Source organism: Martes martes (assembly GCF_963455335.1).
Source record: "Martes martes genome assembly, chromosome: 4".
Classification (NCBI taxonomy): Eukaryota; Metazoa; Chordata; class Mammalia; order Carnivora; family Mustelidae; genus Martes; species Martes martes.
This window is the reverse complement of record NC_137891.1, coordinates 169,369,242-169,381,781: the sequence shown is the minus strand read 5'-3', so window position 1 is coordinate 169,381,781 and position 12,540 is coordinate 169,369,242. Positions and strand designations below refer to the sequence as shown.

At 54.7% G+C, this 12,540-nt stretch overlaps 1 long non-coding RNA gene across 2 annotated transcripts; it reads left to right on the top strand.

Annotated features, from left to right (window-relative positions):
* The first annotated feature begins 5,961 nt into the window (after positions 1–5,961).
* Positions 5,962–11,274, top strand: LOC308341089. Of its 2 annotated transcripts, XR_013966679.1 has the most exons (4): positions 5,962–6,038; positions 6,665–6,745; positions 9,753–9,911; positions 10,021–11,274. It is a non-coding gene; the product is annotated as an uncharacterized lncRNA (long non-coding RNA). The 2 variants fall into 2 exon arrangements; XR_013966680.1 differs by lacking the exon at positions 6,665–6,745 and having other exon boundaries at positions 5,974–6,038.
* The last annotated feature ends 1,266 nt before the right edge of the window (positions 11,275–12,540 follow it).

Below are 12,540 nucleotides of genomic sequence, written 5' to 3'. Positions count from 1 at the left end.
TGATTCCTGTCTTTCATTTGCCACTCCTTCCCACAGAGAGAGTGAGTCACTATAAGTCGGCGGCTGTCTGTTCTTTGTATTTCCATTCTGAGTGTGAGTCCCTGTGGAAGGACAGGCAGAGGAGCCTAGCATATAGAAGCATCGAGTGACAGACTCATTAGGCAACTGAGCTGAATAGGGAAAAAGAGGAAGAAGATTTTAAAAATAGAAACTTGTATCAAATGGGACCTTCTCAGTTTTTAGAAGCAGGAAACATAACATCAACTTCCCAAAATAATAGAGGGAGTATACTGGCTTACAGAACTAAAGGGTTCCAGATAAGGGGTTCAGGAGTGGTTTGATCATGGTGTCAGGTTAATTTTTTTTTTATTGTGTTCTCTATTGTAGCCATCTTCTTATATTGATTTTGGCCTCAGGCTGGTGTCATTCATGGTGACAAAGTGGCTATACCAGGTTTCAATTTCCTATCCTCACTCTAGCCATTCAAAAAGCCAGAGAACAACCATGTTCAATAATTCTCGAATCAGATCATAATTTAAAAAAAAATCAAGAATGCCACTGATTTAAATCTCTGTACATCAGTTGCTGTGGCAAGGTGAATGTGAGTCCGGAGTGGCTTAGACTGACTGTGCTCTACCTCAGTTTCTCAGGATACTCAGTCCCACCCAGCCTCTGAGGCTGTACCTAACGGGCTATTTAAAAACATGAATTTCAGTTTTCCCTTCTTCTTTTGCCCCCCGAACAAGTAACACACAGCTATGCTATAATTCAGCTTCTGTGCTAGGTATTGAAAGCACACATAAGATTAGGATAAGATGGTGACCTCATGCTGTTGACAATCCTACTGAAAGAGATTCTGAAAATTCTCTTGTGGGCAATGAGGAGCCACAGGGGAATGGTAAGGCTCTGAATGTCTGTGTTCGTTAGGTATGGCTGTGTAACAAATGATCTCAAACCCTGGCAGGTAAACACAGCAGACATCAATGACCCCATAATTTCTGCGGGTCAGGGATCTCAGCACAGCTGAGCTGGAAGCCTCCAACTCAGGGTCTGTCACATGTCTGCAATCAAGGCATTGGTGGGGGCTGTCTCCATCCTCAGAGCTGCTGGGGGGAGGGCCTGCTTCCAAACTCACTCTTGTGTACCTATATCTCCACTTACGACACGACAGCTGCTTACCACCCCAAGACTAGCCATCTAATAGTAAGTGCGAATGAGCTCCCAGATCTGCTGTTAGAAATGAATCCTATGCTTTCCCAGCATGTTTCGTTTGACGGATGTGAAGCAGTAAGCTTAGTCTACACTCAAGGGAAGTGAATTACACAAAAGTGTGAACGTGCGGAGGGGAGGATCACGTGGGACCATCTAAAGTCTGCTTATTCCAAGGACTGACCAATAGCTCACCATCCCAGAGCACTGACATCACATCAGCCCACAAGCTTGTAAAAACAGTAATTAACAAAGGAGTTAAGAGCCAGGAGGAGAAAATTGTGTTGGATTCAATGGATCTGTTTAGTCATTCAACAAACACTGGAGTGCCCACTGTGAGCCAGGACTGTGCTAGGTGCTGGGGCTGCTGCTGTGCCGAAGACAGACCCACACCAGTATCTAGCAGGGAGCATCTGCCAGGCCAGAAGGAGGTAGCTGGTGTCTAGCAGAAAGAAAAGTTGAGCAAGACATTTACCTATTGCAAAAAAGGACAAGAGTCAAAACTGTGAACAGCACTGCCCCACCTTGCCAAACCTGTCTGAAGAGTCAAGGAAGGCTTCTTGGAGGATGAGACATTTCAACTGATCTCTAAGGGAGGAGGAGAGGAACTAGAAGAAAGGGTGGGCAGAGGGCACCACAGGGTGGTTTTGGTGTAGACCTGTGGGGTGGGTCTCTCTCTTCATCATTCCTGCCGTCTCCCCAGGTCTGGCTCCCCATCCTTCTGGGCTCACCTCAAAGGTCCCCCTCTCAGAGAAGCCTTTCTAGTCTCAGCAGCCCAAGGCCATCACAGCCAGTCTCCACATGTCACCCTGTGTTACCTTCTTCCCAGCACCTCTCCCGCCTGGAGCACTCCCATCTTGCCTTGTTCACCTGTCCTTCCTGCCTCCCCATTCCAGACACAGGCTCCTCTCTGTTCAACACTACACCCCAAGACCCCACGCAGGCCCACACGCAGCAGGGCCTCAGTGAGCCCGGTGGCAGGAGCAGACCCGAGCTGCCCTCTCTGGTGTCATGCGTCTTCCCCCCCAGGGACCCACCCCTGTCTGGAGCAGCGTGACCCCTGGCCCCTCCCTCAGCTCTCCTCTGCAGCGGGAGGCAGCTCAGAGCCGGCAGGCCTGGGCAGCCGGCCTCACCGGCGTGTTTTATGGCTCTTCCCTGGGCTCCTCACAGCAGCCATGTTGTGTAAGTTTGGAGAAGGAGCGTGAAGGCCAGTCAAGTGGATAAACCACATCTCTTAAATGGGCCAGGCATGGATTTACACAATAGCCTGTGACGAACGCATCTTCAGGGGGCACTCTGGCAGGAAACATCCTTTTTTCAAAGGGCGCCTGGCCCTGGGAGAAATAATGAGGTCTTTTTTAGGATTCTAATTATTGCCAGTGCTGACAGACTGACGCCCAGCGCTGCCTTCCGCTCTGAGCTCCCGTGCACCCCATGCTGGCTGTCCCCAGGCTGCCCGGGTAAGTGTCCTGCTCCTGAGGGGTCCCCAGGTGTGCAGTGTCCATCCTTGATCTTCCCGCCTCCCTCCCTCCTGCCCACTAGCCCCTTCTTCATCATCAAGGTCACAGTGCCACTGTGGATCACCTCCTGTCACTTGCCTGTGTCCCAGAACTGGCCTGGTACAGGTGCAGAGGAGAGGGTGCCAGACCCACTGAGTCACACAGGCCTGGGCTGCCCCATCCTCAGTCCCCACGCTAGTGGGCAAGGAGCAACAGGCATCTGGAAGGAGGGAAAAGGGGAAGATTACGAGCTCATCTCGTGCCCTAATGGCCCCTCAGGGAGCTTTAGGACTGGGTGGCTTCCTGATGTCCCGCTAAAGAACATCGTGAGGGGTACCCGGCTCCCACTCGTGCCCCGATCCTTATCCTTCCTCAACCTAGGAAGTCCCTGCCCAGTGCAGCCTTCTCTGTCCTGCTGGTCTCCCAGCATCCCATCTGTGGATCAGCCAGCGTCCTGTTCCTTATCCTTTTGTCTCCCTGGTCCGGGGCTCCCAGATCCTGCACAGTTGTCCTGTCTGATCTCAACCCCATCTGCACTGCCTCATCAAACTCTGCTGGTCCTGCAGTGGCCGTAGTGTGTCCCCCATCCATTCTTGCCTCCACAGGACATCCTCCCCCACCACGGACACGGAGGTCTTAGCAAAACTCTCAATCAAAAATTAAGTCCTGCGAAGTTCTCCCTGCCTGCCACGGGGGAGGGTGGAAAGTGGAGGCAAACGTGGATGGGGGCACACTGGGGACTCCTGCAGGGTTCAGTAAGGGATTGTGTTATGGACTGAATGTTTGTGTCCCTGGTTGAAATTCTAAGCCCCAGTGTGATGCTCTTGGGGGTGGGGCCTTGGGAGGTGGTTGGGTTTAGTGAGGTCATCAAGGTGGAGCCCTATAAAGGAACTGGGGCCCCAGTAAGAAGAGGAAGAGAGACCAGAGCTCTCTCTCTCCTTGCTCACACAAGAAGAGGTCACGTTAGCACACGGCAAGATGGTGGCCGTCTCTGAGCCAGGAAGTGAGCCCAAGCAGACTAAGGCGGATTGTGAACTTGAATCCTCATCCAATGTACAGTTGAGAAGGCTGAGGTGCCAAGGACCATGTAATTGTGTGGCATCACCCGGCTGGCAAGGACAGGGAAGGGGTGCACCCCCCAAGCGGGCTGGTGCATATCCATGTCCCAGACTCTTGCCCTGAATTGCCTCCCCAACCCCGACTAGGTCCGGGCGTAGGCAGGTGGGCTTTTAAAGATTTTATTTATTTATTTGTCAGAGAGAGAAAGAGCGAGAGAGCACAGGGAGACAGAGTGGCAGGCAGAGTCAGAGGGAGAAGCAGGCTCCCTGCCGAGCAAGGAGCCCGATGCGGGACTCGATCCCAGGACGCTGGGATCATGACCTGAGCCGAAGGCAGCTGCTTAACCAACTGAGCCACCCAGGCGTCCCGCAGGTGGGCTTTTAATCCTGGCTCTGTCCCTTGCCCCCTGAGTGTGATCTTGGGCTGGCCGTTGCCCTTGGGCTGTTGAGCCCCACTTTGTCTATCTACGGAGCAGGAGTAATGTTGCCTCCACCGGGATTGCGGGAGGGCTCAGCTAGGGAGAGCGGGAAGGGTTGATGGGAAGGTAGGAACCCTGCGGCTGGGGCCCCCACCCTGAGTCACTTGCAGGGCAAGTGTGTTCCTGGGATCCTCATGCCTTACCCCTCCTCTTCCCTCCCCCAGCTCTGTCCTCAACCGCCAAGGCCTGACTTGTGCTTGAGTCCATAGTCTGCACATCCAAGGACCATCTGTACCTTCTACTCTCTCTAGACAGCTGCCTTGTGGCCCCCGGGGGCCTCAGGGTGCTCACACACGCAGTGTGGACTTCTCTTGGGGGAGCGAAAGGAGGAAGAGTCCTGTGCCAGGTCTAAAACGGGTTTGGGGCCTTTGGACCAGGAACTCTAGGAGCCTGGACGGGTAGGATATGGTGTAGAGGGGAGGCATAGGCTGGGGGGGGGGGCACATCCTCTGGGCCCTGCAGAATCCCTATGGAGGGGCTGAGCTGTGGGACCAGAGCGGGGCCTCCTCCTGTGGGAGGATGCAGGGCAGGGGCCCTTTGCTCCCGGCCTAAGGGTGGGTTCCTTTAAATGTGGGTCCCCTTCCTCCCCCATCTGCCTCAGCCCCAGGGCTTCCAGAGCCACCCATCCCCACCCCACCCCTGCCTGGCTCAGCTCAGCCTTGTCCGTCTCAGCCCGCCAGTCTGCTAGGCTCTGCTCAGCACAGAGCGTGGCTGATGAAATGTTATCAGAAAATCTCAATGTGAGTTTTTCCTGCATGTCAATCCTTCATCTTCTCCCAGAACTCCTCCCTGAGCATTTCATAGCAGGGGGAAGGGAAAGGAACAAGTCACCCTGGCATTTATTGAGATAAATTGTGAGAGTCTGCAACGCTGAATTGCTAAAAACGCATCTTCACCCGCCGCCGATGTCGTGAGTGCCGCTGATAAGTCAAGTTTCCTTTATCTTCTCAGAGTGTCTGCACAGAGAGAGGGCTCCGTGTCTACCTCCTCCCACTCCTGGCGTTCAGACTGCGGGGAAGTCTCCAGCCCCTGATCTGTCCTGGGATAGGAGTGGTTCTCCACCACGCTTCCCGTTCTATTATGAGCGGTGCCCTGCAACGCTCGTGATGGATTTTTCCTTGTTGCCTCCTGTGGGAAGGCACGAGGGGGTGACACTCACTGAAAGCCAGCTGCCTTTAGGCATTTTGCCTGCTCTGTCAGCCACCTGTTGGGGGCAGCACTCGCCCACCCTGCAGAGGCCTTGAATGGCCTCGAAGGAGACACACTGACGTGGCTCACGAGGCTGGGGACCCTCGGAGGCCGGCTGGCCCAGGACCTCCCGCTCTCATGACTGGAGGCAGTGGGCAGTGGGCAGTGGGCAGGGGTACGCTTGGCCGGTCTGGCTGGGCTCTCCTCTGGCCCTGGGGCTCTGCGGCTGCTGATGGACTGGCATGGCTCTGGTCTACAGGCTAGTGTCTGGACGTCCACCCATGGCAGTCCTGGGGTCCCAGGGAGAGGGAGGAGCACAGTCTCCTGATGTCTGGGGCAGAACCAGGGCAATGCCACTTTGGTACATTCTTGGCGCCGGAGAAAGTCACGAGACCAGGCCAGATATGAGGGGGTGGGGGTGGGGGTGGGGTGAGGCCACATCTCCATGGAAGGAAATGCAGAGTCACCTGGCAGAGGGCCAGCAGGCTGGCTAAGGGCTCTGAGATAACTGCAGACACTTTTGCCAATGACCTAGCTCGTTCACATCAGACTTTGAATCCTTGAAGCCACATTGTGAGGGAGGAATCAGTCACCCCGTTTTTCAGGTGAGGAAACTGAAACCAAGAGAACCTGGTTTGCTCATTCCTTTGACCGGGGGCAAATTCCTTTGCATGGGGCACAGACTGGCTTTGGGATGCGGCTGAGACCAATACACGGCAGCCCGGTACTGGGGAAGCCTAAGGCAGGAGGCAGACATGGAAACAGACCCAGGGATCTGATCCCAGCTGCAGAAATCATCTTTGGGAACAGAAACGCAGACTGGGGTCATGGGAAGAGCACAGGAACAGGATCTGATCCGGGTCCTCCCGGGCTAGCTGTGCGCCCTTGGTCAATGCACTTGACCTCTCCGAGCCTTTCCTCACGTCTGTGGGGAAGCAGCACCAACCCTCAGAGCCAGAGTAAGGATGTGTCCGTGGCTCTGAAACCCCAGAGCCCAGGTCCTGTCCCTGTTGGGGGCCTTCATTCCACACAACTTTCCTGGGTCCTGGGTCCTATGTCTGTCACCCTGATCTCCTCAAGCCTGGAGCACGCGAGGACTGTCCAATAGATGGAAAGCCATGGAAGCAGGGACCTGGCTTGTCCGTACCGCTCTGCACCTAGGACAAGGCCTGGGACCCTCCAGGCACCTACTACATATTTGCTGAATGAGCCAAGTATTCCTGTCTTATAGACAAGGCAGCTGATAGCTGACAGTGAGGGCAGCAGAAACCCAGCCATGTACAGAGGGCTCCCAGAGTATTAGGACACCTTGGTGAGTGCTTCTTGGGTATTTTGGGAGGGACTCTCAGGTGGGGCTTGAGTGTGACGTGCTGGGGAACCTGGGACTGCCTGGCCAGCCCCGGCTTGGCCCTCACCCATTGATGGGGGAGGTAGGTCTGGGAGGGACAAGCAGAGGTCACACGGGGGTCCTAGGAGGAAACGAACTGGGGGCAGGTGTTTGAGAGGGCATGGCTGGAGGTCCCCGTGCATCCCGGGGCCTCAGCCCAAGCCTTCTGCCTCAGCAGCAGTGGGCCAGACACCCCAAGCCCAGCTGGGATCAAGGCCTCTGCTCTTCCCTAGGCTGTGGACCTGAGATTGCCCTCCAGCCCCTGGCCTCTCACAACGTCCCCAGCTTAGTGTGAATGACCCTCATAAGAAACATTTCACTCCCCAAAGCTCTTTCGAGATGTAGATCAGTGCTCACACGCACCTGAAGCCCAGAGCAACTTGTACTTGCTTCAAATGGAATAGGTCCCAGTGTGAACCGTTTTCTCTGTTCTGCTTTCTTCACTTCTCACCACCCATGTGTTCCCAGTGTTCCTCTTCATCTTCTGTCCTCACAGTGGGCAAGTTCCTCCCCTTCCCCCCAGGCTTCCCAGTCCTGCTGCTTGTGCTGCACCGCGCGAGGTCCCAGGAAGACAGCTATGCGTGAGATGACCACAACACTGACCTGCTCTCCTGGAGCTTCTGGTCTGGAGGGGAAGTGACAAGGAGGAGATGAAAACCTGACCCCTCCTGCCACCGTCCAGAGTCCAAGTCTGACTTGGACTGACTTGGTGGTGGTGCTAGGGTCCTGGTGCATAAGTCGGCAATGTCTCTGTAGGGATGCGCCCAGGCTGCTGGGGGCGGGGAGGGCACAGAAGTGTGTGGGTTTATCCTGTGAGTCAGGTTGGATCCCCAGAGCAGAGCCGGGTGTGGTGTGACCATGAGGAAGAGGGTGGATGAATACTAGGGCAGAGTGTGTCAAGGTCATATCTGTTAGATGGATGAGTGAGCATGTAATGAACCCAACCCAAACTCTCCTTTCTGGTGCTACCACTTTAAACACTCCAAGGGCCCTGCCATTCTAGGGATTGAAGACTCAAATCTTTAGCCCAGAATGTGAGGCCACATAGGGCCTGGCCTGGGTCCCCTTCTCTAGGTCCCCACCTACTTGCCTTTCAGTTACATGGGTCTTAAAGCTCTTCATGTGCTCTAAGTACCCCACCCTGCCTCCAGCCACAGGACCTTTGCACATGCTGTTCTTTTTTTTTTTTCACTTATTTATTCATGAGTGACAGAGAGAGGCAAAGTCAGAGGGAGAAGCAGGCTCCCCAAGGAGCAGGGATCCTGATGCAGGACTTGATCCCAGGACCCCAGGATCATAACCTGAGCCCAAGGCAGATGCTTACCCATTTGAACCACCTAGGTACCCTGCACATGCTGCTCTAACTCCAACCCATCTTAAGGGCTAACCTGCTTCAAGCTTATGTACTCCTTGCTTGTTGACCTAAGTCCCTTGATCTGTACCAGAACTAACTTCCTTTCTTTGAGACCTGCAGACCACTGGCCTTGAGGAGAGAAGGAAATATCTTTCTCAGAAGATGGGGCCTGAGTCCTTTCCCAAACATCCCACGGATGCCAGCAAGCCTGTTCAGGGTTATGCCCACATATGACTCACCATGTGGGCACCCACTTCTGCGCAGAAGCCCCTCCTTTGTCCTGCGCCTTCCCCTTTAGAACCCCCTGGCTTTGCCTGCACAGGGGAGATAGGGTCTGAGACATTAGTCCATCATCTACCCAGATTGCCAACTTCTTAAATAAAGCAACCTTCCAGGGTGCCTGTGTGGCTCAATTGTTAAGTGTCTGCCTTTGGCTCAGGTCACGATCCCAGGGTCCTGGGATCGAACCCCACATCGGGCTCCCCGCTCAACAGGAAGCCTCCTTCTACCTCTCCCACTCCCCCTGCTTGTGTTCCCTCTCTTGCTGTGTCTCTCTCTGTCAAATAAATAAATAAATTCTTAAATAAATAAATAAATAAATAAATAAAGCAAGCAACCTTCCCTTTCTCACTTGTCCCTCGACTGTTGATTTACAAGCGGAGAACAGCCAAACCCGAGCTGAAGTCCAGGTTAGGGAGCACTATTCCTCTGATGGATAACTCCTGCTCCCCCCACCAGACCTAAGTTCAGGCATCCATCCTCAGGAGAGCCTTGTCCAGCCTCCTCTGACTCCCACCCCCCATTACATGCTTCCCGGGCACCAGGAGCCTGTTCTTTAGGCCAACGTTACTGTTGTTAATTGTGCAGTTTTCTTATTTTTTTAAGCAGGCTTCATGCCCAATGTGGGGTTTGAACTCACGACCCCGAGATCAAGAGTTGCACACTCCACTGACTGAGCAGGTGGGCGCCCCTGATGTGTGGCTTTAGAATAAGCTCATCTCGTCTTCTAGATTGTGAGCTCTGTGGGACAACGACCATGTGGCTTTGCTTACTGTCAGTTCCCCTCATACAGAGGCTGTCATCCGGCAGGTGCTCCTCATGTCTGCTTAAGAGACACACGACTGCTGTCACTCCAGTCTCCCTCTGTCCCTATGCTTGTAAGAGATGGGCTGTCCACGCAGGGCAAGAACCTGTCTGTTGTCCCCATAGCCGGGTCTGTACCTAACTGGCATCAGTAAATGTCTTTGGAAGGAAGGGAGGGAGGAAGGGCGGGCAGGAGGGCGGCGGGGAGTTGAGATTGGAAGAGTCGCTGGCTCAGCTCCCACCCTGTCTGGAAAGCTGGCCTGGACGAGGAAGGGGTGTGGCTCCTACCCCCACAGGCCTCTGCTCCTGAAACAGTCCCTGCTTCTCCACAGGCTCACCAAGGATCCCCCACGGAGCCGCACAGATGTGTGTTTTCCTGTCCATGGGGCCGCTGTCACCCTTCTGCGGGCTCAGTACAGGGAAACGGGCATCTGCGGTGGGGCAGGGAGGGAGGCAGACTCATCTCCAGCCATGACGGGGGTTCTTACCTTCCAGGGTGCTGGGAAGATGCCTGGGGTTTGGACCTGGCCTGCCATCCCAAGCTGCGTGACCTTGAGCAAATCACTAGACTTCTCTGGGATGCCATTGTCTCCCTGTAAAACAGAGACAGTGATTACAGAGACAACAGCCATGCTCTTCCCTCTTTGTTTCCAGGTTAGCCTCCTTCATGGGATGGGAGGTTCTCCATGGTGGGGACCATATTTATTTTCTGGATGAAACCCACACTTTCTATCTCTGGAGAACTGCTGTCTTTTTCTTTCAGAGGTTTTACTTGTAGTGGTACCTGACAGCTGGTCTGAGACATCAGAAATGCAAGGAGATGTGGTTTCAAAAGGATCACAGATGGACCTTCCTGGAGCCCCGGGATTAATCAGCGCAGCCGCGGCACCTACTGTGCACCGGGCCCTGGGCTTGCGGCTTTGCTGAGGACATCAGTGCATAGTAGGCTTCTCATTCCTGGCTGTTATTCTGGTGCTGTCGCTGATGGTGACCCTCCCTGCCCCATCTCCTGTGCCCTCTCCTGCCATCAGATTTCTTCCCCTGCCCCCCCACCGTGGCCTGTCTCCCCCAAGTCTCTGTCATCCGGGAGGGGCTTCACTCCTTGTCCCTGGCTCAGCTCCTCCTAAACCCCATCTCTGGGAAGGGGTGCATTGGTTTTGCTCATGGTTTCATCTTGTTCCACTCACATGGGAACAAAATCTCCCCTGGCAGCCAGGCCAGCCGTGACAGGCACAAGGCCGGGTCCTCTGGTCTCTAGTCATGGTGTTCATGGATCAGAATCATGACAAGGTCTGTTCTCCTTTCTCATCTCCCAAAGAGAGACCATCAGACTAGGACTTGTGTCATTTCCCATGAATATCTCAGCAAGACCTTCCTGCCCAGAATCAGAGATTCCTGGACCACCGGGGGGGAGGCACCAGCTGAACATTTAATCCAACCCTTCATGGTACAGTTGGGGAAACCGAGGCCCAGATCATTGAGAGAGTGGGGGGTGGAGCAGAGAGCAGGACTCACTTTGTGGACCCATAGTTGGTGCTGTCTCGGCTCCTTTAGCCACAGGGTCCCAGGCTGGGGCTGGCTGGGCCCGAATTCCAAATCCCAAGCCTGAAGCAGATGAGGGAGGGGGAGTTGGGCAGGAGGTGGGGACGTGGGAGGTGTGGAATTGTGTCCACACATTCATGGAGTGAATGCCTCATGCTGGTGTCCACCCTCCCCTTCCCCCCGCCCCTGCCCCACCCTCCACTGCCAGCCCAGACTCTGGAGGGGACATGATGCAACAGTCCTGACTGAATGAGGCAAGTGGACAGACTTGAACGCAATGTCATGGCAGCCTGGGGTGAGCCTGTCATAGGCACTTGATAAAATGAGGGGGAAAAAAGTCAGTATTTTCTGGTGCCATAAAATTGCCAACTAATTTTCTTGGAAGGGGCTGGCTTTTATGATATGTTGTTCTGTCTTTTATGGAGAGAAACTTTCTTTCCGAAAGGAATTTGAGAGTAAATGCTAGTTTCTTCTGAACTTTCTTTGCAACTGTGGGAGAGTTCTGCACCTGCAGAACCTCCGCAGACAGGTCGCCGAGGGAAGTGCGGAGTCGGTATTTGTGCTCCCGGATGGCTCCAGGCCTGAGATGTGGGGCAGGTGGTTGAAACTGGCTCATCCACGGGGAGTGGGTCTGGGAACCAGGCAGAACTGGGGGCAACAGGTTGGGAAGCGGGCGTGGGCCGTGTCCGTGGAGTAAAGGAAGGTGGGTTGATCTGAGAAGGGGACTTCTACATGTGCACCTACTCCTCTAGGACTTGCTGATGGCTCTGAGGTGGGGGGGCGTGGATGCCTGAGCGCAGAGCGAGGGTGGCTGTGACCTGCCCTGAGCCAGTCTGCCGGGGAGCAGTGGCTTGGGGGAGGAAGTGCAGAGCCCTATTTGGGACAGGACATTTCACTGGCCAGGCCTCCAGTGAAATGAGAGCAGGCAGCTGGATGCCTAAGAGCTCAGAGAGGTTGGGGCTGGCGTGATAGGTCTGTAGCCATTTGGCTTAGAGAACACTGAGTCATCCTGGAAAGAGGAATTCCTTCCTTTCATTACTATTGACCTGAGTTTTTATAGGAAGATTCATTCTCGAACACTCTTTTAAAGATAATTACTAAGAGTGTCCCTAGACCCCATGCTGGGGTGGAGATCATGCGGGGTGCTGGTCAGAGGTGGCCCAGGGATGCTGAGCTCAGGCAGGAGGAACCTGGAGGTGACCAGACCCCTCCCCTAGCACCGCCCAGTGTCTCCATCGTCTCTCAGCCTCTGCCCTCGGCACCTACGACCTGCAATTCTCCAGTGAGCCGCTCTCTGCCCCATCTCTGTAAGTTCTCTCTCCTCCAGCCTCTGATTCTCCTTGGGATCCATGCTCAGAAGGTGTCCTGGTCTCCTTTGGCCCATGAGGAATGTGCCACAGGGGCCCTCTCCCACCCATGCAAATGTTCAGTTACCCACTTAGGTCTGTGGTTTAGACACTTAACTCACTAGTGGGGGCCGTGTGATATGAAAGTCACTCGAGGCTGAGCAGAAATCAGGCCAAATCCCCTGCTGGACACCGATCCCGGTTTCAAGAACATGGACCGAGGGCACCTGCGGGAGGACGGGAGGACGGCTCCTCCCCAAGGGCGCAGCTGGGCCAGCCCGACATGGTGACTGACCCGCGCCGGGGTGGGAAGCAAGGGCTCCAGAGTCACTCTGTTGGGGCTCACGCCTGCGTGGGCAGCACCCGTGACCACTCCCTGTTGACAGCTGGGACTA